The sequence below is a fragment of the Balaenoptera musculus genome, chromosome 5 (assembly GCF_009873245.2).
Source record: "Balaenoptera musculus isolate JJ_BM4_2016_0621 chromosome 5, mBalMus1.pri.v3, whole genome shotgun sequence".
Taxonomy (NCBI): domain Eukaryota; kingdom Metazoa; phylum Chordata; class Mammalia; order Artiodactyla; family Balaenopteridae; genus Balaenoptera; species Balaenoptera musculus.
The window spans coordinates 22763277-22785466 of NC_045789.1; positions in this window are offsets into that span (position 1 = coordinate 22763277).

Here is a 22190-nt window from a genome sequence, read left to right on the forward strand (position 1 = left end):
CCCGTACACTGAAAACTATAAAATATTGATGAAAGAATTAGAAGAAGATGCAAATAAATGGAAAGATTGCCCATGTTAATGGATTGAATAAATTAATATTGTTAAAATGTCCATACTACCCAAAGCAATCTACAGAGTTAATGCAACTCATGTCAAAATTCTGAAGACATTTTCCCAGAAAATAGAAAAAGAAATCTTAAAATTCATATGGAACCCTAAAAGACCCAAAATATCCAAAGCAATCTTGAGCACAAAGAGCAAAGCTGAAGGCATCATGCTTCATAATTCAAACCATACTACAAAAGCATAGTAATCAAAGCAGTATGGTAGTAGTATAAAAACAGACATATAGAACAACAGAACGAAATACAGACCTCAGAAATAAATCCACATATTTACAATCCATTGATCTTTGACAAAAGTGCCAGGAATATACAATGAGGAAATGATCCTCTCTTCAGTAATTTAGTGGGAAACTGAATATTCACAAGCATAGGAAAGAAATTAGACCCATATCTCACACTATATACAAATTAATTAATTTATTTATTAATTAATACAAATTAATTCAAAGTGGTTTAGAGAATTAAATATAAGATAAGATCTGAAACTGTAAAATTAATAGAAGAAGATATAGGGGGAAAAAAACACTTCTTTACAGTGGTATGTATGGGCAATGTATTTTTGGATATGACCCCAAAATCACAGGCAACAAAAGCAAAAAAAAAAAAAAAAATTGAAAAATAGATTGCATTAAACTATAAAGGTTTGGACTTTCCTGGTGGCTCAGTGGTTAAGAATCCACCTGCCACATGGAAGCAACCTAAGTGTCCATCGACAGATGACTGGATGAAGAAGATGTGGCACATACATACAATGGAATATTACTCAGCCATAAAAAGAAATGAAATTGAGTTATTTGCAGTGAGGTGGATGGACCTAGAGTCTGTCATACAGAGTGAAGTAAGTCAGAAAGAGAAAAACAAATACCGTATGCTAACGCATATATATGGAATCTAAAAAGAAAAAAAAATGGTTCTGAAGAACCTAGGGGCAGGACAGGAGTAAAGATGCAGACATAGAGAATGGACTGAGGACATGGGGAGGGGGAAGGGTAAGCTGGGACGAAGTGAGAGAGTGACATGGACATATATACACTACCAAATGTAAAACAGATAGCTAGTGGGAAGCAGCCGCATAGCACAGGGAGATCAGCTCGGTGCTTTGTGACCACCTAGAGGGGTGGGATAGGGAGGGAGATGCAAGAGATATGGGGATATATGTATATGTATAGCTGATTCACTTTGTTATAAAGCAGAAACTAACACACCATGTAAAGCAATTATACTCCAATAATGATGTTAAAAAAAAAAATCCGCCTGCCAATGCAGGGGACACGGGTTCGAGCACTGGGCTGGGGAGATCCCACATGCTACAGAGCAACTAAGCCCGTGAGCACAACTGCTGAGCCTGCGCTCTAGAGCCCGCGAGCCACAACTACTGAGCCCGCGTGTCACAACTACTGAAGCCCGTGTGCCTAGAGCCTGTGCTCCACAACAAGAGAAGCCACCTCAATGAGAAGGCCCTGCTCGCCGCAACTAGAGAAAGCCTGTGCCCAGCAACGAAGACCCAACGCAGCCAAAAATAAATAAAATAAAATAAATTAATTTTTAAAAAAAAGATTGCATAGTTTCCAGGGAAATTATTTTTAAAAAAACTATAAAGGTTTGAACAGCAAAGGAAACAATTTACAGAGAGAAGAGTGTACCTACAAAATGGGAAGAAATATTTGAAAAACATATCTAATATATAAAATACATAATATGCTCAAACAACGGAGTAGAAAAAAAGCAACAAATAACCTGATTTTATTTTCAATGACACTTTGCTTTGCTTTAATATTTGTCTTTCTCTGCCTTTGAAGTGAGCTCTTGATTACAAAATATCAAATGACAGTCAAAAATGCCAGCCACTGGCACAGGATGGAGAAGCCCACAAGTAAGGACATACAGCAGCAGGTGGCAAGAGGTGGGAAGTGATTGAAGCAGTGGTTACAAATGTTCACAAGAAGCTAAAACTATCCAACAGATTGTGCCCTAATGTTAGTACAGGTTAGACTAGTCACTACCTTGGTGCATGGCCTCAGTATTTTTGGCTTCAGATTGTACATGGCAATACAGTTTCTTCCAGTTAAGAGTTCTTGGCTTGCACCAATGACAGGGTGGCTGGAGGGCACCGGGCCAGTCTATTAGTTTTTCAAAACGCTGTTGTAGACCTGAAAGATGTACTGGGAGACGTCAGGAGCTCTGCACTTCAGCGACAGCGTGTAACTGGGGTTTCCTGGCTGGGCTACAGAGCTTGGCCAAAATCCAAATGCCATTAGTGAGCTTCAGGGATTGATACAGAATGTCCTGCCCTTCCACATTCGTCTTGGCAATAGTATCAACATTGTTGTTTTGCAACTTGCTGAAAACAGTGTCAGCATTTAAATGACATCCCTTAATCTGAAACTGAAGTTCATTTTCTTTGGGACTATCCTTCCATGTTGCAAGGAAGACCTGGCACTCCATTTTGCTGTCATCTACAAAAAAGCACGTTGAATGGGATGAGGCAGCTGAAGTAGAAGACATCAGTGTTGTTTTTCACAGCCACCTGCAGGTTGTTCAGAGGTTCTATCTTCATGAATGGGCCCAAGGAGTTGAGAAGCAGGGAGCCATCAATGCTCTGGTTTGGCACCAGTGGTGTAGGGATGGCCAGAGGAGTGCTGGGGATGACACCAAACCTATTATTGTTAAACTGGATTGCAAAGTCTGTCATGTGCTGCAGAGATTTGTTGGTGAAGGTCATTTCCATATAGATGTGCCCTTGGTGGTGAGTAAATATTCCCGAAATCTCCAAGCCTTTAGCCTTTACTGCAGGCAGCCAGACAGCCTTTGGAGCCACATACCCACCAGGTGCCATGCCTATCCCCATGGAGAGGTCAAATAGGCCATTCAGACCACTGCTGACCACAGCAGGAGTAGGTGAAGGAGCAGAGGTTTCAGGCACTGATGGTGGGATGAAGGATTGTCCCACCAGACTCTCTAGCCCTCCACCCAGGAGATCCATCTTTTCAAATTATAGTTTTCTCCAGATATATGCCCAGGAGAGGGATGGCTGGATCATATGGCAACTATATTTTTAGTTTTTTGAGGAACCTCTATACTGTTTTCCATAGTGGATGCACCAATTTACATTCCCACCAACTGTAGAAGGGTTCCCTTTTCTCCACACCCTCTCCAGCATTTATTATTTGTAGACTTTTTTAATGATGGCCATTCTGACCAGTTTAAGGTGATACCTCATTGCAGTTTTGATTTGCATTTATCTAATAATTAGTGATGGTGAGCATCTTTCCATGTGCCTTTTGGCCATCTGTATGTCTTCTTTGGAGAAATGTCTATTTTTTTGATTTTTTTGCCCATTTTTTTGATTTTTTTTTTTTTGTGTGTGTGATTGAGTTGTATGAGCTGTTTGTATATTTTGGAAATTAAGCCCTTGTTGGTTGCATCATCTGCAAATAGTTTCTCCCATTCAGTAGGTTGTCTTTTCATTTTTTTTTACAGTTTCCTTTGCTGTGCAAAAACTTGTAAGTTGGAATAGGCCCCATTTGTTTACTTTTGCTTTTATTTCTATTGCCTTGGGAGACTGACATAAGAAAATGTTGGTACAATTTATGTCAGAGAATGTTTTGCCTATGTTCTTTTCTACAAGTTTTATGGTGTTATGTGTTATATTTAAGTCTTTAAGCCATTTTGAGTTTATTTTTGTGCATGGTGTGAGGATGTGTTCTAACTTCAATGATTTACATGCAGCTGTTCAACATTCCCAACACCACTTACTGAAGAGACTGTCTTTTCTCCATTGTATATTCTTGCCTCCTTTGTCGAAGATTAATTGACCATTGGTGTGTGGGTTTATTTCTGGGCTCTGTTTCACTGATTCATATGTCTGTTTCTGTGCCAATACCATGCTGTTTTGATTACTGTAGCTTTTGTAGTATTGTCTGAAGTCTGGAAGGGTTATGCCTCCTGCTTTGTTCTTTTTCCTCAGGATTGCTTTCACAGTTCTGGATCACTTGTAGTTCCATATAAATTTTAGAATTATTCTAGTTCTGTGGAAAATGTCATGGGTGATTTGATAGGGTTGGCATTAAATCTGTAGATTGCTTTGGGTACTATGGCCATTTTATCAATATTAATAATTCCAGTCCAATGGGATATCTTTCCATTTCTTTGACTCATCTTCACTTTCCTTTATTAATGTTTTATAGTTCTCAGCATACAAGTCTTTCACTATCTTGGTCATGTTTATTCCTAAGTATTTTAGTTTTTTGGATGCAATTTTAAAAGGGATTGTTTTTTTCCATTCCCTTTCTGATATTTCATTTTTAATGTAAACACAAGCAACTGATTTCTGTATGTTAATCTTGTATCCTGCTACCTTGCTGAATCTGTTTATCAGTTCTAGTAGCTCGTGTGTGGAGTCTTTAGGGTCTTCTATATATAGTATCATGTCATCTGCATATAATGACAATTTTACCTCTTCCCTCCCAATTTGGATACATTTTCTTTCTTTTTCTTATCTGATTGGTATGGATAGACTTCCAATATTATGTTGACTTAAAGTGGTGAGAGTGGGCATCCTTGTCTTTGTTCCAGAAGGCTAAGTGCTTTTCACCATTATGTATCAAATAGGCTGTAGGTTTGTCATAAACAGCTTTTAGTATGTTGAGATATGTTCCCTCAATAGCCACTTTCGTAAGAGTTGCTTGTGAGCTCCCAGAGCTCATAGAGGTGGCACCAAGAAGGAGGCTGCTATGGCAGCTCTGCCCCTCCCTTCACCCGCCCCTCAACAATGGTGTTTTGCTTCTATGGCCGGCCTGTGCTTCTTCTGCATACACCCCAGGTTGGGCCGGTACCACACTCCAGCCCCTTCAGGCTGTCTCCGTGCAGCCAACCCCAGTCCTCTCCCCTAGTTTTTCCTCTGAAGCCCCAGTTTTAGCACCCAGCCCCACCCCACATACCAGTAGGCACACTTCTTGGGCTGGGGACTGCACAAGGTAGCACATATCCTCTGTGCAGGTCTCTGTTTTGTCTGCTGCAAACTGGCTGCTGTGCTCTCCTCCAAGCCTCTGAAGTTCCTTTTCTGCCCCAGCTGATCTCCCCACTGATGAAGGGGCTTCCCAGGGTGAGGGAACTTTCCTCTTTCACAGCTTCCTCCCAGGGGTGCAGGTCCTGTCCTGTTTTCTTCTTTTTTTTTCTTTCATCCTATCTCATTACATGGAGACCTTTCTTGCGCTTCTGGGTGTCTGAGATCTTCTGCTAGCGTTCGGTAGGTATTCTGTGAGGACTGTTCCACATGTAGATTTTTTCTGACATATTCACGGGAGGAGATGAACACCGTGTCCTTCTATTCCGCCATCTTGATTCAATCTCTATATGATTTTTTTGCCTTTTTTCTTCTACTTCAGGAAATCAAATGATCAATGCCTGAAGGAGACTGACCAGAGGCCCAAGGACACAGGAAATATCAAGGTCATCACACAAACTTCAGCCCCACAGCACCCCTAAAACCCAGAACCTGAGGAAGCAAAAGAGGGGACAAACTGACTTAAAAAGGACATTAGTCATGTATACCACCTGCAAGAGTATATCAAGGGGCTTGTTTCCACTGATGTTGACAAGAGACGCTACAAAGGCACTTTACGTTTTCTATATAAGAGAAGAAAAATTATTACATTGGCTTTGTAATTTATTTCCCCCGACCATCATTGAGGTTGGGTGCCTCTTCATATGTAAAATGATCATTTTTCTTTTACAGTGAAATTTAATTTCATAGGTTCCAAATATTTTTATTTGGTTGCTTCTATTTTTTCTCTTGATTGAGAGGCAATTCAAATATACTTTATATTTGTGGTGTCCTCTCCCACATCCTTCCAAGCCAATTACTGTGTACACAGTCACTAAAACATTTGTCAAGGAACTTGTTTTCACGGGTCATCCATCACTCAAGACACTTGATATGAGGGCCATCTGCCATGCATAGCCTTACATCAAGAGCTCTGTACTGAGCTCTTTGCTCTCCACTTGTGGACCAGTTAAAGGACAGGATGAGGATATCATTAAACCTCACAACCTACACCGAAGCACATCGGTCAATGCTCAAACATCATTGCCAAGCTGACAGACAACAGGTCTGGGAGCTTCTCCTATGATGTTCCCCAGCTTGCCACCAAGACATTTGGTCTGGACCATGTCACCAACCACAGAGCACAACTCAAATGTCCTGAAGTAGACTCAATGCGCAGACCAGAGAATGTCAAATGTAAATGTGACTGGGACTCCAAACTCAGGCAGCAGGCAAGAGGTCTGCCTGGGTCTCCATCCTGTTTTGCTAGATCTTCCGCTCCTACCTACCCCCTCCTCACAAAAAAGTAAGACTCAGGTCCTTTTTATCCTCTGAGGATACTCAGAGACCTGATCTGTGGAATTATCCACAGCCTTTATCCTCTTCCCAGTACAACTGGACTTGGATTCACACAGGCACACCAAATGACCATAAGGACACCTGCCCCAATGCTAAGTATTGACTCCCAGCCTCTACCCAACTCACCTCACCTGAGCCCAATCCAGGCCTGCACTGTCCCCCAACCTCCACCATCTACGCATGTTCCAGACCAACCCCTCAGAATTGTCTTCATGATGAGACAAGGGATGCGGGGAGGGCTCCAGGTTCAGAACACCTTTCATTTCATCCTCCTAAGAAGCCTTCTCCTACAAGTCAGATGTTTCACCTCTTAGAGGAACCTGGGTGATACTGACCCGTGTCCCACTCCATGTTCTCCAGGAGGACCTTCTGGTCTCCTCCTCTGAGGGGAGTGACCCGCCCTGCCCCAAGGCACGGAAGATTCAGCCTCCAGGTTAACACGGCTCAGAGGCAACTACTGGAGTAAAATAAAGAAGAAAGGAGCAGAATTTGTCTCATGAATTAGCACTTCCCCAGCTGTGGTTTATGTACAAATTTCAGAACACCAAATAATATTGAGACTTGCACAGCCCATTTCATGTAATGTTATGAATTGTGTAAATTTAACTTATGTTTTAAATGGAGGTTACCAAACTGTCATATGAAGTATTTAGTAAATCTTAAAAAATTTAAATTGTTTGCTAATCCTTTTACAAGATATGTCATTATGCTGTACACCCACCATTTCTACAGTACGGTATGTCAATAGTATCTCAATAGAACTGAAAGAAAAATAAAGGAAAATATTGGTAAATTAATAAGAAACCGAGTCAACACATAGGAAAATATTAAGTTATAATGTCAGTAGGAAGCTATTAATTAATTAACATTTACTTGTCTTCAGTGTGCAAGTGACTGGAATTTGGGAAACAGGATAGAATAGACACCTATGGGGATGAAAATTTCTTTGTTTTTTAAGCTGAGCCTTTCCTGAACCTAGAATTTTTGTATCTGAGAGAGAGTTCTACTGAAAACCATAATAGAGGATATTGTCTTCATCTTATAAATTTTGGTTATTAAAAATCACTAGAAATGGTATTTGGTTAGTTTCTTCATGATAATGAGATCCTCTCAATGTTATATATTGTACAGATACTTTCACTCCCAGTCATCTCTTGTACAGTTTTTTGGTTTTGTTTTGTCACCAAGTTTTATTTACTTGAGTGTAAAAGAGGATGCTAGTAGTCTCAGTGTAGTCTAATGTCCTTAAATTGTGTCAGACTCAGACTCTTAGCCACAACTCAGGCCTCCTGAAACAAAAACTGCATTTTAACAATATTTTCAGGTGACTCACATGCACAATTTTTACTAAGTAGGGAAAGTATACTTATTCTCACTTTGACAGCAAATTTGAATAACATGGTGATCTTTTAAAAATACTGATGCCCAGAAATACTGTTTTACTGAATCATTTTTAGTCCTGGGCATGGGAATTTTTTTAATGTTTTCCAAGTAATAATGATGTGAGGCAAAGTCTGAGAATTCCTATTGGTGAAGAGCAAGGGAAACAGTTCCCTGACTTGTTCTGGTCTTTATCCAACATGGGAAGAAACTCTGACCTGGGTCAAGAAAGTGTGGGTGGTTTTATTAGAGGATGGGATGCTATTAGGAGGGGTAAAGAACCGAATCATTTTTCCATGTGAGAATCTGTCTCAGGGAAGCTTCATTCTCTCTCTCTCTCTCTCTCTCTCTCTAGGATTTCTTCCCTTAGTGAGGAAGACTCCAGATGGCCTCCTGGTTGAGGTCTCAAGACCAGTGAAAAGATAAAAGCAAAGTAAAGGAAGCTCAGGTTGAGTTACTCAATTTGACTTGAATATATTTCAGGAAGGAGTTCCATCAGCATTAAGTTTGAATAAGATGTGCCTCATGTCCCCCTTCAACAACAACTTGGCTTCATTCACAGACAAGTGTCTTTGTGGGAGGTGTGGAATACAGCACCATACATCAAGGGGACCAGGAGGAATCTCACCCATCTGTGCACAGGGTCATAGGCATAGAGACCTCAGTCCCAGCTCTGGACTTGGCGGTCATCTGTTAACTGGCTCCTCTTGGATAAAGCCCAGGGGCACCTGGAAAATACTATTTTAATCCATCACTCATGAGTAAAGGAGTCTTTGTGGATATCCAGGTTTCTAGTAGAGAAGTACTAGCACAATGTTGGAGAAAAAAAAAATGTGTGAGTTTGGATGCATTGGACAAAGTAAAGGGAATAGTTTCACTTTACTGACATTATGCCTCCACCAAGATTGCACAACTTAGGGTCAAAAGAGATCTTCCTGGCCCATGATTTCCCCTGCAGGGGCAAGTGAAAGCATGTGAGTGAGCATGAAACTTCTCCAACTGTGTGGGGTGCTGCCAAAAAGGCCTGTTGTTTTCTTGCCCCTTCCAGAGTGCTGAATCATGAGCTGCATGACTGGGGGTGGGGAAGACGTAGCAGATAGGATTCTGGTAAGGCATTAATGTGCTGCAGAGTCTGCTAGCTGTATTACAGACTCCATCAAGAAGTCCATCCATGAGTCAATAGGGATGCCTCACCCATAGATCCTCCCAACTGGCCAATGGGCACCCTTGGTCCTCTGTAAATTGTACCAACACAAATCCTCACACTATGGTCAATTCAGCATGTGTGCTCCCAACCAAGGAACCGAGGGCAAGATTTGGCACACAGCTTGAGAAAACACACAGAAAGCTGGCTCACATCTGCAGGCCAGAGACAGACCATAAATTTCTGCATTAGCACCACCCTTAGGAGAAGAAAAGAGGGGCTGTCAGTACCCAGCCTATTGTGTTGCAAGATCAAAAGACAGCATATAAGCTCAAGAATTCTGCCAAAGATGTGATAAGAACCGTGAAACAGGTTTATCCATAAAGGTCTGAGAAAGCCTCAGAATCTCTAGAGGGCTGACAGAAGGTGTTTCTCTCCTGAAGACAATTAGTAAATGCTGGAGGAGGTGGCTACTACTTCAGAAGTGAAAATAGCAGCACAAAACCCCAAGAATATTAAAAAAAAATCAAAGTAATCTAATGACATTAAAGGATTGTCAGTCTTCCAGTTATCAATCCCAAAGACTTAGAAATCTACAATCTACCTAATAAATAATTAAAAAACACTGTTATAAGAAAGCTCAGTGAGCTACAAGGAAAGACAGAAAGACAATTCAATGGAATCAGAAAAAACATGAAGAAAAGAAAAATACAACAGACAAAAATTGTAAGAAAGAACCAAAAAAAATTCTGGAGCTGAAATGAATGAAATGAAAAAATGTAATAGAAATATTTATAGCTATGACAGTGTTTTAACAAATGCAGATAAAATGAAGTATATCATGACATAAAAATATGAAAGGAGAAGAATAAAAGAATGAAACACTTATAGGCATACAAAGATAAGTTGCTATCAGCATAAAATGTACTGTTTTAACTATGAGATGTTTTATGTATGCCTCATGGTAACCACAAAGCAAAGATCTCTAGTAGAATCACAAACATTAAAAAATTAAACACAGCATACTGACATGGTAAACCACCAATTTACAAAGGTAGACAGACACAGAGGGGAAAAAGAAACAATGGAGTTACAAAACAATCAGAAAGTAATTAATAAGATGGCAGTAATAAGTCCATACATATCAAAAATCACTTTAAATGTAAATGGATTGAATTCACAAATCAAAGCCATAGAGTGGTTGGCTGGATAAGAAAAATATAAGGCCCAATTATATTCTGCATATAAGACACTCATTTCAGCTTTTTAAAAAAAAATTACTTGTTTATTTTTTGGCTGCGTTGGGTCTTCGTTGCTGTGCGCAGGCTTTCTCTGGTTGTGGTGAGTGGAGGCTACTCTTCATTGCAGTGCTCGGGCTTCTCATTGCAGTGGCTTCTCTTGTTGTGGAGCACAGGCTCTAGGCGCACGGGCTTCAATAGTTGTGGCGTACGGGCTTAGTTGCTCTGCGGCATGTGGGATCTTCCCGGACCAGGGCTCGAACCCGTGTCCCCTGCATTGGCAGACGGATTCTAAACCACTGCGCCACCAGGGAAGTCCCCTCATTTCCAGGGGAAGTCCCCTAAGCTTTAAAGACACACTTAGGGTGAAGGTAAAGAGATGGATGATTATATTCCATGCAAGTGGAAGCCAAATAATGAGGAGGTAGCCATACTTATATCAGACAAAACAAACTTTAAGCCAAAAACCATAATAAGACACAAGGAAGGTCATTATATAATGACACAAGGGTCGATACATCAAGAAAATATAACAATTGTAAATATATACACACCCAACATCAAAGCACCTAAATATATTAAGCAAACACAGATCTGAAGAAAGAAATAGACAATATAAAGTAGTAGGGGACTTCAATACTCCCCTCTCAGCAATGGATAGATCATCCATAGAGTAAATCAACAAGAAAACACTGGTCTATACCTTACATCAAATGGACTTAACAGGCATATACAGAACATTCTATCCAACAACTTGTTCTCAGGTGCACATGAAACATACTCCAGGAAAGATCATATGATAGGACACAAACATGTCTTAGCAAATTTAAGAAGATCAAAATTATACCAAATACCTGAACACAATGATATAAAACTAGAAATCAACAAGAGCATATATGGAAAATCTAAAAATATGTGGAAACTAAACAGTACACTTCTGAAAAATCAGTGGGTCAAAAAAGAAAGCCAAAGAGAATTTTTTTAAAAATCTCAAAACCAATGAAAATGGAAACACAACATACCAAAACCTATCGGATCTTGCAAAAGCAGTTCAAAGAGGAAAGTTTATAGTGATGAGTGCATACGACAAGAAATTAGAAAGCTCTCAAACAATCTAACTCTACACCTCAAGGAAGTAGAAAAAGAAATTTATTCCAAAGTTGGCAGAGGTTAGGATATCATAAAGACTAGAGTGGAAATAAATAAAACATATACAAGAAAATCAACAGAAATGATCAATAAACTAAAGGATGGATTTTCAAAAACATAAAAATTTCAAACTTTAGCTAGACTAGGAAAATAGAAGACAAAATTAGAAATGAGAGAGGAGACATTACAACTCATACTACAGAAATACATAGGATGATAAGAGACTACTATGAACAATTGTATGCCAACAAATTAGATACTCAGGAAGAAACTGATACTTCCTAGAAACTCACTACCTACAAAGACTGAATCAGGAAGAAATAGAAAATCTGAATAACAATGTAAAGCTATTATACTCCAGTAAAGATGTTAAAAAAAAAATAAGAAAACCCGAACAGACCAATGATAAGGGATTGAATCAGTAATCAAAAAAACTCCCAACACAGAAAACTCAAGGACCAGATGAATTTATTGGTGAATTCTACAAAACCTATGAAGAATTAACACCAGTAATTCTCAAACTCTTCCAAAAAATGAAAGACTAATGAATACTTCCAAACTTGTTCTATGAGACGAGGATTTCCAGGACACCAAAGCCAGATAAAGACTCTACAAGAAAAGAAAACTGGAGGCCAATAAAACTGATTAATATAGATGCAAAAATTCTGAACAAAATATGAGCAAATCGAATTCAACAATACCTGAAGGGGATTATCCACCGGCACCAAGTGGGATTTATCATTGGGATATAAGAATGGTTCAACATACACAAACAAATATGTGGGATACACCACATTAATAGAGTAAAAATAAAAATCACATGATCATTTCAGTAGATGCTGAAAAAGCACTGGACAAAATGCAATTCTTTTATGATTAAAAACTCTGAACAGATTGAGTATAGGGGGAACATACCTCCACATAATTAAGGCCATACATAACAAGCCCACAGCTAACATCATACTTGATGGTAATAAGGTAAAAGCTATTCTGCCAAGAACAAGAACAAGACAGTGATGTCCACTGAATCACTCTTATTCAATATAGTACTGGAAGTATTAGCTGGGGCAATCAGGCAAGACAAAGAAAGGCACCCAAATCAGAAAGGAAGAACAAAAATTCTCATTATTTGAAGATGGTATGATTTTGTATATAAAAAATCCAAAGGAATCCCAAAATGTTGTAACTAATCAACAAAGTAGGTAAAATTGCAGTATATAAAATCAACATACATCATCAGTTGTATTTCTACACACAAGTAGTAAAACATCTGAAAAAATAAACTATCTAATTTATAATAGCATCAAAAATAATAAGATACTTAGGAATAAATTTAGTAAAGTTGGTGAAAAGTCTCTACATTGAACACTACTAACTAATTTTTGACAAGGTAACCAAGAACAACCATGGGGAAATAATAGTGTCTTCCATAGATGGTGTTGGAAAACCTGGATAAATGTAAGCAAAAATAAAATTGGATCCCTATATAAAACAACTCACAATAATTAACTCAGGATGTATCAAAGACTTGAACCTAAGACTTGATACCATAAAAGTCCTAAAAGAAAATGTAAGAAACTCCTCCACATTGGTTTTGATGATGATGACTTTTTTTTTTTTTTTTGGATATGACACTAAAAGCACAAACAACAAAAGCAGAAATCAACAACTGAGAATAAATCAAACTTAAAAGCTTCTGTGCAACAAAATAAACAATCAACAAAATGAAAAGTCAACATACCAAATGGGAAAAAATGCAAACTATATATTCAATAAAGGGGCATACAATCAAAATACATTAAAAAAAACTCATAAAATGCCACAAGATACCAAATAATCAAATGTACAGATGGGTAAAGGAAATAGTTTTTTTTTTTTCCAAAAAAGACATACAAATGGCCAATAGACATATGAAAATGTGCTCAACATGAGTAATCATCAGTACAATGCAAATCAAAACCACAATAAGACATTATCTTACACCCGTTAGAATGGCTATCATCAAAAAGACAAGAGATAAGCATTGGTGAGGATGTGGACAAAAGGGAACATGGGAACTGTTAGCGGGGATATAATTTTTACAGCCACTATGGAAAACAATATGAAGGCTTCTCAAAAAAGTAAAAATAGATCCATTATATGATTCAGCAATTCCACTTTCTGGTATTTATTCAAAGAAAATAAAAGCACTAACTTGAAAAGATATATGCACTCCCATATTTACTGCAACATTACCCACAATAGCCAAGATATGGAATCAACCTAGGTTCTTATCAACAGATGAATGGATAAGAAAGATGTGATATCTATATCTATATATTTATCTACATATACATACACAATGAATATTATTCAGCCATTAGAAAGAAGGAAATTCTACCATTTTCAACACTGATGGCCTTAGGTACATTATGCTGAGATAAATCAAAAAGAGAAAGACAAATACTACCTGATATCACTTATATGTAAAATCAAAAAAAAAAAAGCCAAACTCATAAGAATGTTGGTTATCAGGGGGCTGAGATGTGGGGAATAAGAGAGATGTTTAAGGGTACAAACTTTTAACAAATAGTAAATAATTCCTAAAGATCAATGCACAGTATAGTGAATATAAACAATGGTATTGTATTATAATCAAACTTACTAATAGACTAGATCTTAATTTTTCCAACCACAATAAAGAAATAATGATTAGAAAATTGAAATAGTATCAAGCATCTTTTGTGACCACAACACTATGAGATTAGAAATCTATTTCAGGGAAAAAAAAACTATAAAAAACAAAACACGTGGAGGCTAAACAATATGCTACTAAATAACCATGAGATCACTGAAGAAATCAAAGAGGAAATCAGAAAATACCTAGAAACAAATGACAACGAAAACATGATGACCCAAAACCTATGGGATGCAGCAAAAGCAGTTTTAAGAGGGAAGTTTATAGCAATACAATCCTACCTCAAGAAACAAGATAAATCTCAAATAAACAGCCTAACCTTACACCAAAAGCAACTAGAGAAAGAAGAACAAACAAAACCCAAAGCTAGTAGAAAGAAAGGAATCATAAAAATCAGAGCAGAAATAAATGAAACAGAAACAAAGAAAACAATAGCAAAGATCAATGAAACTAAAAGCTGGTTCCTGAGAAGATAAACAAAATTGATAAACCTTTAGCCAGACTCATCAAGAAAAAATGGGAGAGGACTTAAATCAATAAAATTAGAAATGAAAAAGGAGAAGTTACAACTGACACTGCAGAAATACAAAGGATCACAAGAGACTACTATAAGCAACTATATGCCAATAAAATGGACAACCTGGAAGAAATGAATAAATTCTTAGAAAGGTACAACCTTCCAAGACTGAACCAGGAAGAATAGGAAATATGAACAGACCAATCACAAGTAATGAAATTCAAACTGCAATTTAAAATCTTCCAGCAAACAAAAGTCCAGGACCAGATGGCTTCACAGGCGAATTCTATCAAACAGTTAGAGAAGAGCTAACATCCATCCTTCTCAAACTCATCCAAAAAATTGCAGAGGGAGGAACACTACCAAGCTCATTCTACTAGGCCACCATCACCCTGATACCAAAACCAGACAAAGGTATCACAAGAAAAGAAAATTACAGAGCAATGTCACTGATGAAAACAAATGCAAAAATCCTCAACAAAATACTAGCAAACAGAATCCAACAACACATTAAAAGGATCATATACCACGATCAAGTGGGATTTATCCCAGGGATGCAAGAATTCTTCAATATATGCAAATCAATCAATCTATGTGATACACCATATTAACAAACTGAAGAATAAAAACCATATGATCATCTCAATAGATGCAGAAAAAGCTTTTGACAAAATTCAACACCGATTTATGATAAAAAACTCTCCAGAAAGTGGGCACAGAGGGAACCTACCTCAACATAATATAGGCCATATATGACAAACGCACAGCAAACATCATTCTCAATGGTGAAACACTGAAAGCATTTCCTCTTAGATCAGGAATAAGACAAGGATGTCCACTCTCCGCTATTATTCAACATAGTTTTGGAAGTCCTAGCCATGGCAATCAGAGAAGAAAAAGAAATAAAAGGAATCCAAATTGGAAAAGAAGAAGTAAAACTGTCACTGTTTGCAGATGACATGATACTATACATAGAAAATCCTAAAGATGCCACCAGAAAACTAGTAGAGCTCATCAATGAATTTGGTAAAGTTGCAGGATATAAAATCAATACACAGAAATCTCTTGTATTCCTATACACTAACAATGAAAGATCAGAAACAGAAATTAAGGAAACAATCCCATTTACCATTGCAACAAAAAGAATAAAATAGCTAGGAATAAAACCTACCTGAGGAGGCAAAAGACCTGTACTCAGAAAACTATAATATACTGATGAAAGAAATCAAAGATGACAAAAATAGATGGAGAGATATACCATGTTCTTGGATTGGAAGAATCAATATTGTGAAAATGACTATACCACCCAAAGCAATCTACAGATTCAATGTAATCCTTACCAAATTACCAATGGCATTTTCCACAGAATCAGAACAAAAAATTTTACAATTTGTATGGAAACACAAAAGACCCCAAATAGCCAAAGCAATCTTTTCTTTTAATTAATTAATTTATTTATTTTTGGCTGTGTTGGGTCTTCGTTGCTGCATGTGGGCTTTTTCTAGTTGTGGCGAGCGGGGGCTACCCTTCATTGTGGTGTGCGGGCTTCTCATTGCAGTGGCTTCTCCTGTTTTGGAGCACGGGTTCTATGCACTCAGGCTTCAGTAGTTGTGGCCCAGGGGCTCTAGAGAGCAGGCTCAGTAGTTGTGGCACATGGGCTTAGTTGCTCCGCAGCATGTGGAATTTTCCCAGACCAGGGCTCGAACCCGTATCCCCTGCACTGGCAGGTGGATTCTTAACCACTGTGCCACCAGGGAAGTCCCCACCGAAGCAATCTTGAGAACGAAAAATGGAGCTGAAGGAATCAGGCTCCCTGACTTCAGATTATACTACAAAGCTACAGTAATCAAGACAGTATGGTACGGGCACAAAAACAGAAATACAAATCAATGGAACAGGATAGAAAGCCCAGAGATAAACCCACACACCTATGGTCACCTAATCTATGACAAAGCAGGCAAGAATATACAATGGAGAAGATAGCCTCTTCAATAAGGAGTGCTAGGAAAACTGGACAGCTACATGTAAAATAATGAAATTAGAACACTCCCTAACACCATACACAAAAATAAACTCAAAATGGATTAAAGACCTAAATGTAAGGGACTTCCCTGGTGGTGCAGTGGTTAAGACCCTGCATTCCCAATACAGGGGCCCTGAGTTCGATTACTGGTCAGGGAACTAGATCCTGCATGCCGCAACTAAGAGACCGAATGTCTCAACTAAAGATCCCACATGCCTCAATGAAGATCCCTCATGCCATAATGAAGATCCCGCATACAGCAACTAAGACCCAGTGCAGCCAAATTAAAAAAAAAAAAAAGAAAAGATCTAAATGTAAGGTCAGACACTATAAAACTCTTAGAGGAAAACAATGGCAGAACACTCTTGACATAAATTGCAGCAAGATCTTTTTTGACCCACCTCATAGAGTAATGAAAATAAAAACAAAAATTAAAAAATGGGACCTAATGAAACTTAAAAGCTTTTGCACAGCAAAGGAAACCATAAACAAAATGAAAAGACAACCCTCAGAATGGGAGAAAATATTTGCAAAAGAAGCAACTGACAAGGGATTAATCTCCAAAATATACAAACAGCTCATGCAGCTCAATAGCAAAAAAACTAACAACCCAATCAAAAAATGGACAGAAGATCTAAATAGACATTTCTCCAAAGAAGACATACAGATGGCCAAGAGGCACATGAAAAGATGCTCAACTTCACTAATTATTAGAGAAATGCAAATCAAAACTACAATGAGGTATCACCTCACACCGGTCAGAATAGCCATCATCAAAAAACCTACAAACAGGGACTTCCCTGGTGGTTCGGTGGTTAAGACTCCATGCTCCCAATGCAGGGGGCCGGGTTCAATCCCTGGTCAAGGAACTAAGATCCCACATACCACAACTAAGCCCACGCAGCACAACTACTGAGTGCTCGTGCTCTAGAGCAGCGGTCCCCAACCTTTTTGGCACAAGGGAGTGGTTTTGTGGAGGATAATTTTTCCATGGACGGGGGGAGGGGGGAATGGTTCAGGTGGTAATGCGAGTGATGGGGAGCAATGGGGAGCGGCAGATGAAGCTTCACTTGCCTGCCCACTGCTCACCTCCTGCTGTGCAGCCTGGTTCTTAACAGGCCGTGGATCAGTGCAGCCTGGGGGTTGGGGACCCCTGCTCTAGAGCCTGCGTGCTACAACGAGAGAGCCCACTTGCCGCAAAGAAGAGCCCGCATGCCACAAGGAAGACCCAACACAGCCAAAACAAACAAACAAAATCTACAAACAATAAACGCTGGAGAGGGTGTGGAGAAAAGAGAACCCTCTCACATTGTTGGTGGGAATGTAAATTGATACAGCCACTATGGAGAACAGTATGGAGGTTCCTTAAAAAACTAAAAATAGAACTACCATATGACATAGTAATCCCACTCCTGAGCATATACCCAGAGAAAGCTATAATTAAAAAAGATACATGCACCCCAATGTTCATTGCAGCACTATTTAAAATAGCCAGGACATTGAAGCAACCTAAATGTCCATCAACAGAGGAATAGATAAAGAAGGCCTGGTACGTATATACAATGGAATATTACTCGGCCATAAGAAGGAATGAAATTGTGCCATTTGCAGAGACATGAATGGACCCAGAGACAGTCATACAGAGTGAAGTAAGTCAGAAAGAGAAAAACAAATATGGTATATTAATACATATATGTGGAACCTAGAAAAATGGTACAGATGAACCAATTTGCAAAGCAGAAATGGAGACACAGACTTGGAGAACAAATGTATGGACACTACGGGGGAAAAAGGGGGGGTGGGATGAATTGGGAGATTGGGATTGACATATATACACTACAATGTATAAAATAGATAACTAATGAGAACCTACTGTATAGCTCAGGGAACTCTACTCAGTGCTCTGTGGTGACCTAAATGGGAAGGAAACCCAAAAAGGAGGGGATATATGTATACGTATAGCTGATTCACATTGCTGTACAGCATAAACTAACACAACATTGTAAAGCAACTATACTCCAATAAAAATTTTAAAAAAAGAAATAATGATTATGTGACATGATAGAGGTGATAAATATTGCTACAATGGCAGTCGTAGTATAATATGTAAATGTATCAAATCACCATGCTGTACGCCTTAAATTCAAATAATATTATGTGTTCAATATATTACAAGAAAAAAAATGCAATAAGCATCATCAATATCAAAACAGATCAAGCAGAAGAAATTTTCTGTGAGTTAGCAGACAGTAAGTTGAAAATATACACTCAGAGGAGAGCAAAGATAAAAAGAGTGAAGAATGACTATGTGATCTATAGATACCATCAAAAGAAACATTCTGTAAATTAAGGAGTCTTAGAAGGAAAAGATACAGACAGAAGGCTTATTTAAATAAATAGTGGCTGAGACCTTTCCAAGTCAGGGAATAGATTTGGATATCCAAGTTCACGAAGTTCATAGGGTACCAGACAAACTTAACTCAAAATAAAAAAAATTCTTCTCCAAAACACATTATAGTAAAACTGTCAACTATCAAAAACAAAGAATCTTAAAAGCATCAGGAGGAGAGAGGCTTATAACTTACAAGAGAACCTTCGTAAGATTAAAATTTGATTTCTCAGCAGAAACCTCACAGGCCAGGAGAGAGTGGGATGATATTTTCAAATTGCTCAATTAAAAAAACAAACAAACAAAAAAACCCCTGCCAACCAAGAATATTCTATCCATCATAATTATCCTTCTTAAATGAAGAGATTAAAAACTCTTTTCAAAAAACAAAAGCTGAGGGAGTTCATCATCACTAGATCTGTCTTAGAAGAAACTGTAAGAGTTCGTCAAGCTAAAATAGAAGGACACTAAATAGGACCATGAAAACATATGAGGATACACAATAGACTTGTAAGTATATAGTTAGGTAAGAATACTTTAATAGTGTGATATGGCAGCGTGTTAACCAGTTAAATTTAGTATATAAAGGTTAAAGAATTAGATTATTAAAAATAACTGCAGCTATAATAATTTTAATGTGTAAACAGTATACAAAGAGGTAAATTGTAACACCATATACAAAAATTCACAGATGAGAGTAAAAGAGTAGATTTTTTGTATCTGATGGAAGTTAAATTGTTATCAACATAAAATAGACTGTTGTATCTATAAGACGTTTTCCGTGAGCCTCATGGAACCACAAAGCAAAAACCTACAGTAGATTCAGAAAATATAAAGAGAAGGAAATCATCACATACCACTACAGAGTATCACTAATTCACAAAGAAAGGCAGCAAAAGAGGAAAAAAGGAACAAGAAACAACAAAACATCCAGGAAACAATAAGATGGCCTTGGTAAGTCCTTACCTATCAATAATTACTATAAACATAGATATATTAAATTCTCTAGTCAAAAGTCATAGAGTGGCTAGATAAAAATACAAGATCAAACTGTATGCTGCTTATCAGAGACTCACTTCAGTGTTAAAAACACAAATTGGCTCAAAGTGAAGCTTTAGAAGAAGATATTCCATACATGTGGAAACCAAAAGAAAGCAGGGGTAGCTAGAATTATAACAGACAACATAGATTTTAAGCCAAAAGCTGCAACAAGAAAAAAAAATAAGGTCATTATATAATGATAATGTTGTCAACTCATCAAGACAACAATCATAAATAAATATGCACCCAACATTGGAGGGCCTTAATGTATTAAGCAAATACTAACAGATTTGAAGAGAGAAACAGACAGTACAAAAAAAAGTGTAGGGATCCTTAATACCCAACTTTCAACAATGAACTGGTCATCCAGAAAGAATATCAGTAAGGAAGTACTGACCTTGAATTATACATTAGACAAAATGGACTTAACAGACAAAAACAGAGCAATCCATCTAACAGCAGCAGAATACATATTCTTTTCAACTGCACATTGAACATTCTCCAGGACAGATCATGTGATCGGTCACTAAACAAGTCTTAACAAATTTAAGAAGACTGATATCATACTAAGTATTTTTTTAGTGATTCAGTTACATATATATATATATACACACACACATACACATTCTTAATATTTTTATATTTTTAATATTCTTTTCCATTATGGTTTACCATACAATATTGAATATAGTTCTCTGTGCTATACAGTTGGACCTTGTTGTTTTATCTATTCTATATATAAAATCTTACATCTGCTAAATCCAACCTCCCACTCCATCTGTCCCACAAACCCCTCCCCCTTGGCAACCACCAGTCAGTTCTCTATGTCCGTGATTCTGTTTCTGTTTCATAGATAGGTTCATTTGTGTCATATTTTAGATTCCACATAAGTGATAACATATGATATGTCTTTCTCTTTCTGATTTACTTCACTTACTAAGTATTTTTTCAACCACAATGGTAAGAAACCAGAAATGAACAACAGGACAGAGTCTGGAAAATATACAAATATGTGGAAATTAAACAACACGATCCTAAGGAATCAATGGACCAAACAAAAAGTTAAAAAATACAAAATAAAAAGACTGAATCATGAAGAAATAAAACAATCGCGAACAGACAAAATTACTATTAAGGAGATTGAATCAGTTCTCAAAAACCTCCCAACAAAAAAATACCAGGGCTAGATGGCTTTACTGGTGGATTCTACCAAACTTTTAAAGAAGAATTAATACTAATTATTTTTAACTGGATAAATCTTATGAATCTATTTGTGGATGATACACTTTGCATTTTATAAATTCACTTGGGGAGACATACACTCAACGATATACAATAAGTTAGAGCTATTGGTTCTGAATCTTTGATGTCTGAAAATATTTATCATATGAGTTGGGCTATATTTCAGAAATTTAACACAATTGAGCATACATTAATAAAATGATTCTTGTAAACTTTTTTGAAAATACAAAGAAGTGATAAAGAACCGTATGTCTGTTGCATGAGTGTGGAGTATCATAGAAACTTACAAGAGCAAGGCTTGACTGATTACAGACTCCACTTGAAAAGCCAATGTCCTTAATAAACAAAGGTGACAATGTTTATTTTTCAAAGCAAACTACAAGCAAAGGAAAACTAAGAAGAAATTACAGTTTCCAGATCTACCATGATGGCTAATGCACATTTCTCAGCAAATCACACCAAATCCTTACTAAAGATACAAGAAATATATGAGCTTCATCGCAGAGGAATCTTGCAGAAAGCACCTGAACCAGTGAACATCAGGTGTAATGGCACAAATGATTATCAGGTGATTGAAGCACACAAGACACATTATCACTGCTGTGGTATTCTAGGTGAAATAGATAAGAAAAACATAATCTGAAACTAACATGAAAAAATGTCAGTTTTATGCAAATTTCAGTCCACATATACCTCCCATGCTTTCTGACTCTAATGCCGTATTTAAATAGTCTTTCTTATCAATATACAGAGCAAATCTCTCCTAATTACTTTTTTTTTTCAGAACTTTGAGTTATCTGGACCACTAATGCCATCCCACTTAAAAGTGCATTTTCTTAATCCTGTTGTGATAAGTTGATGT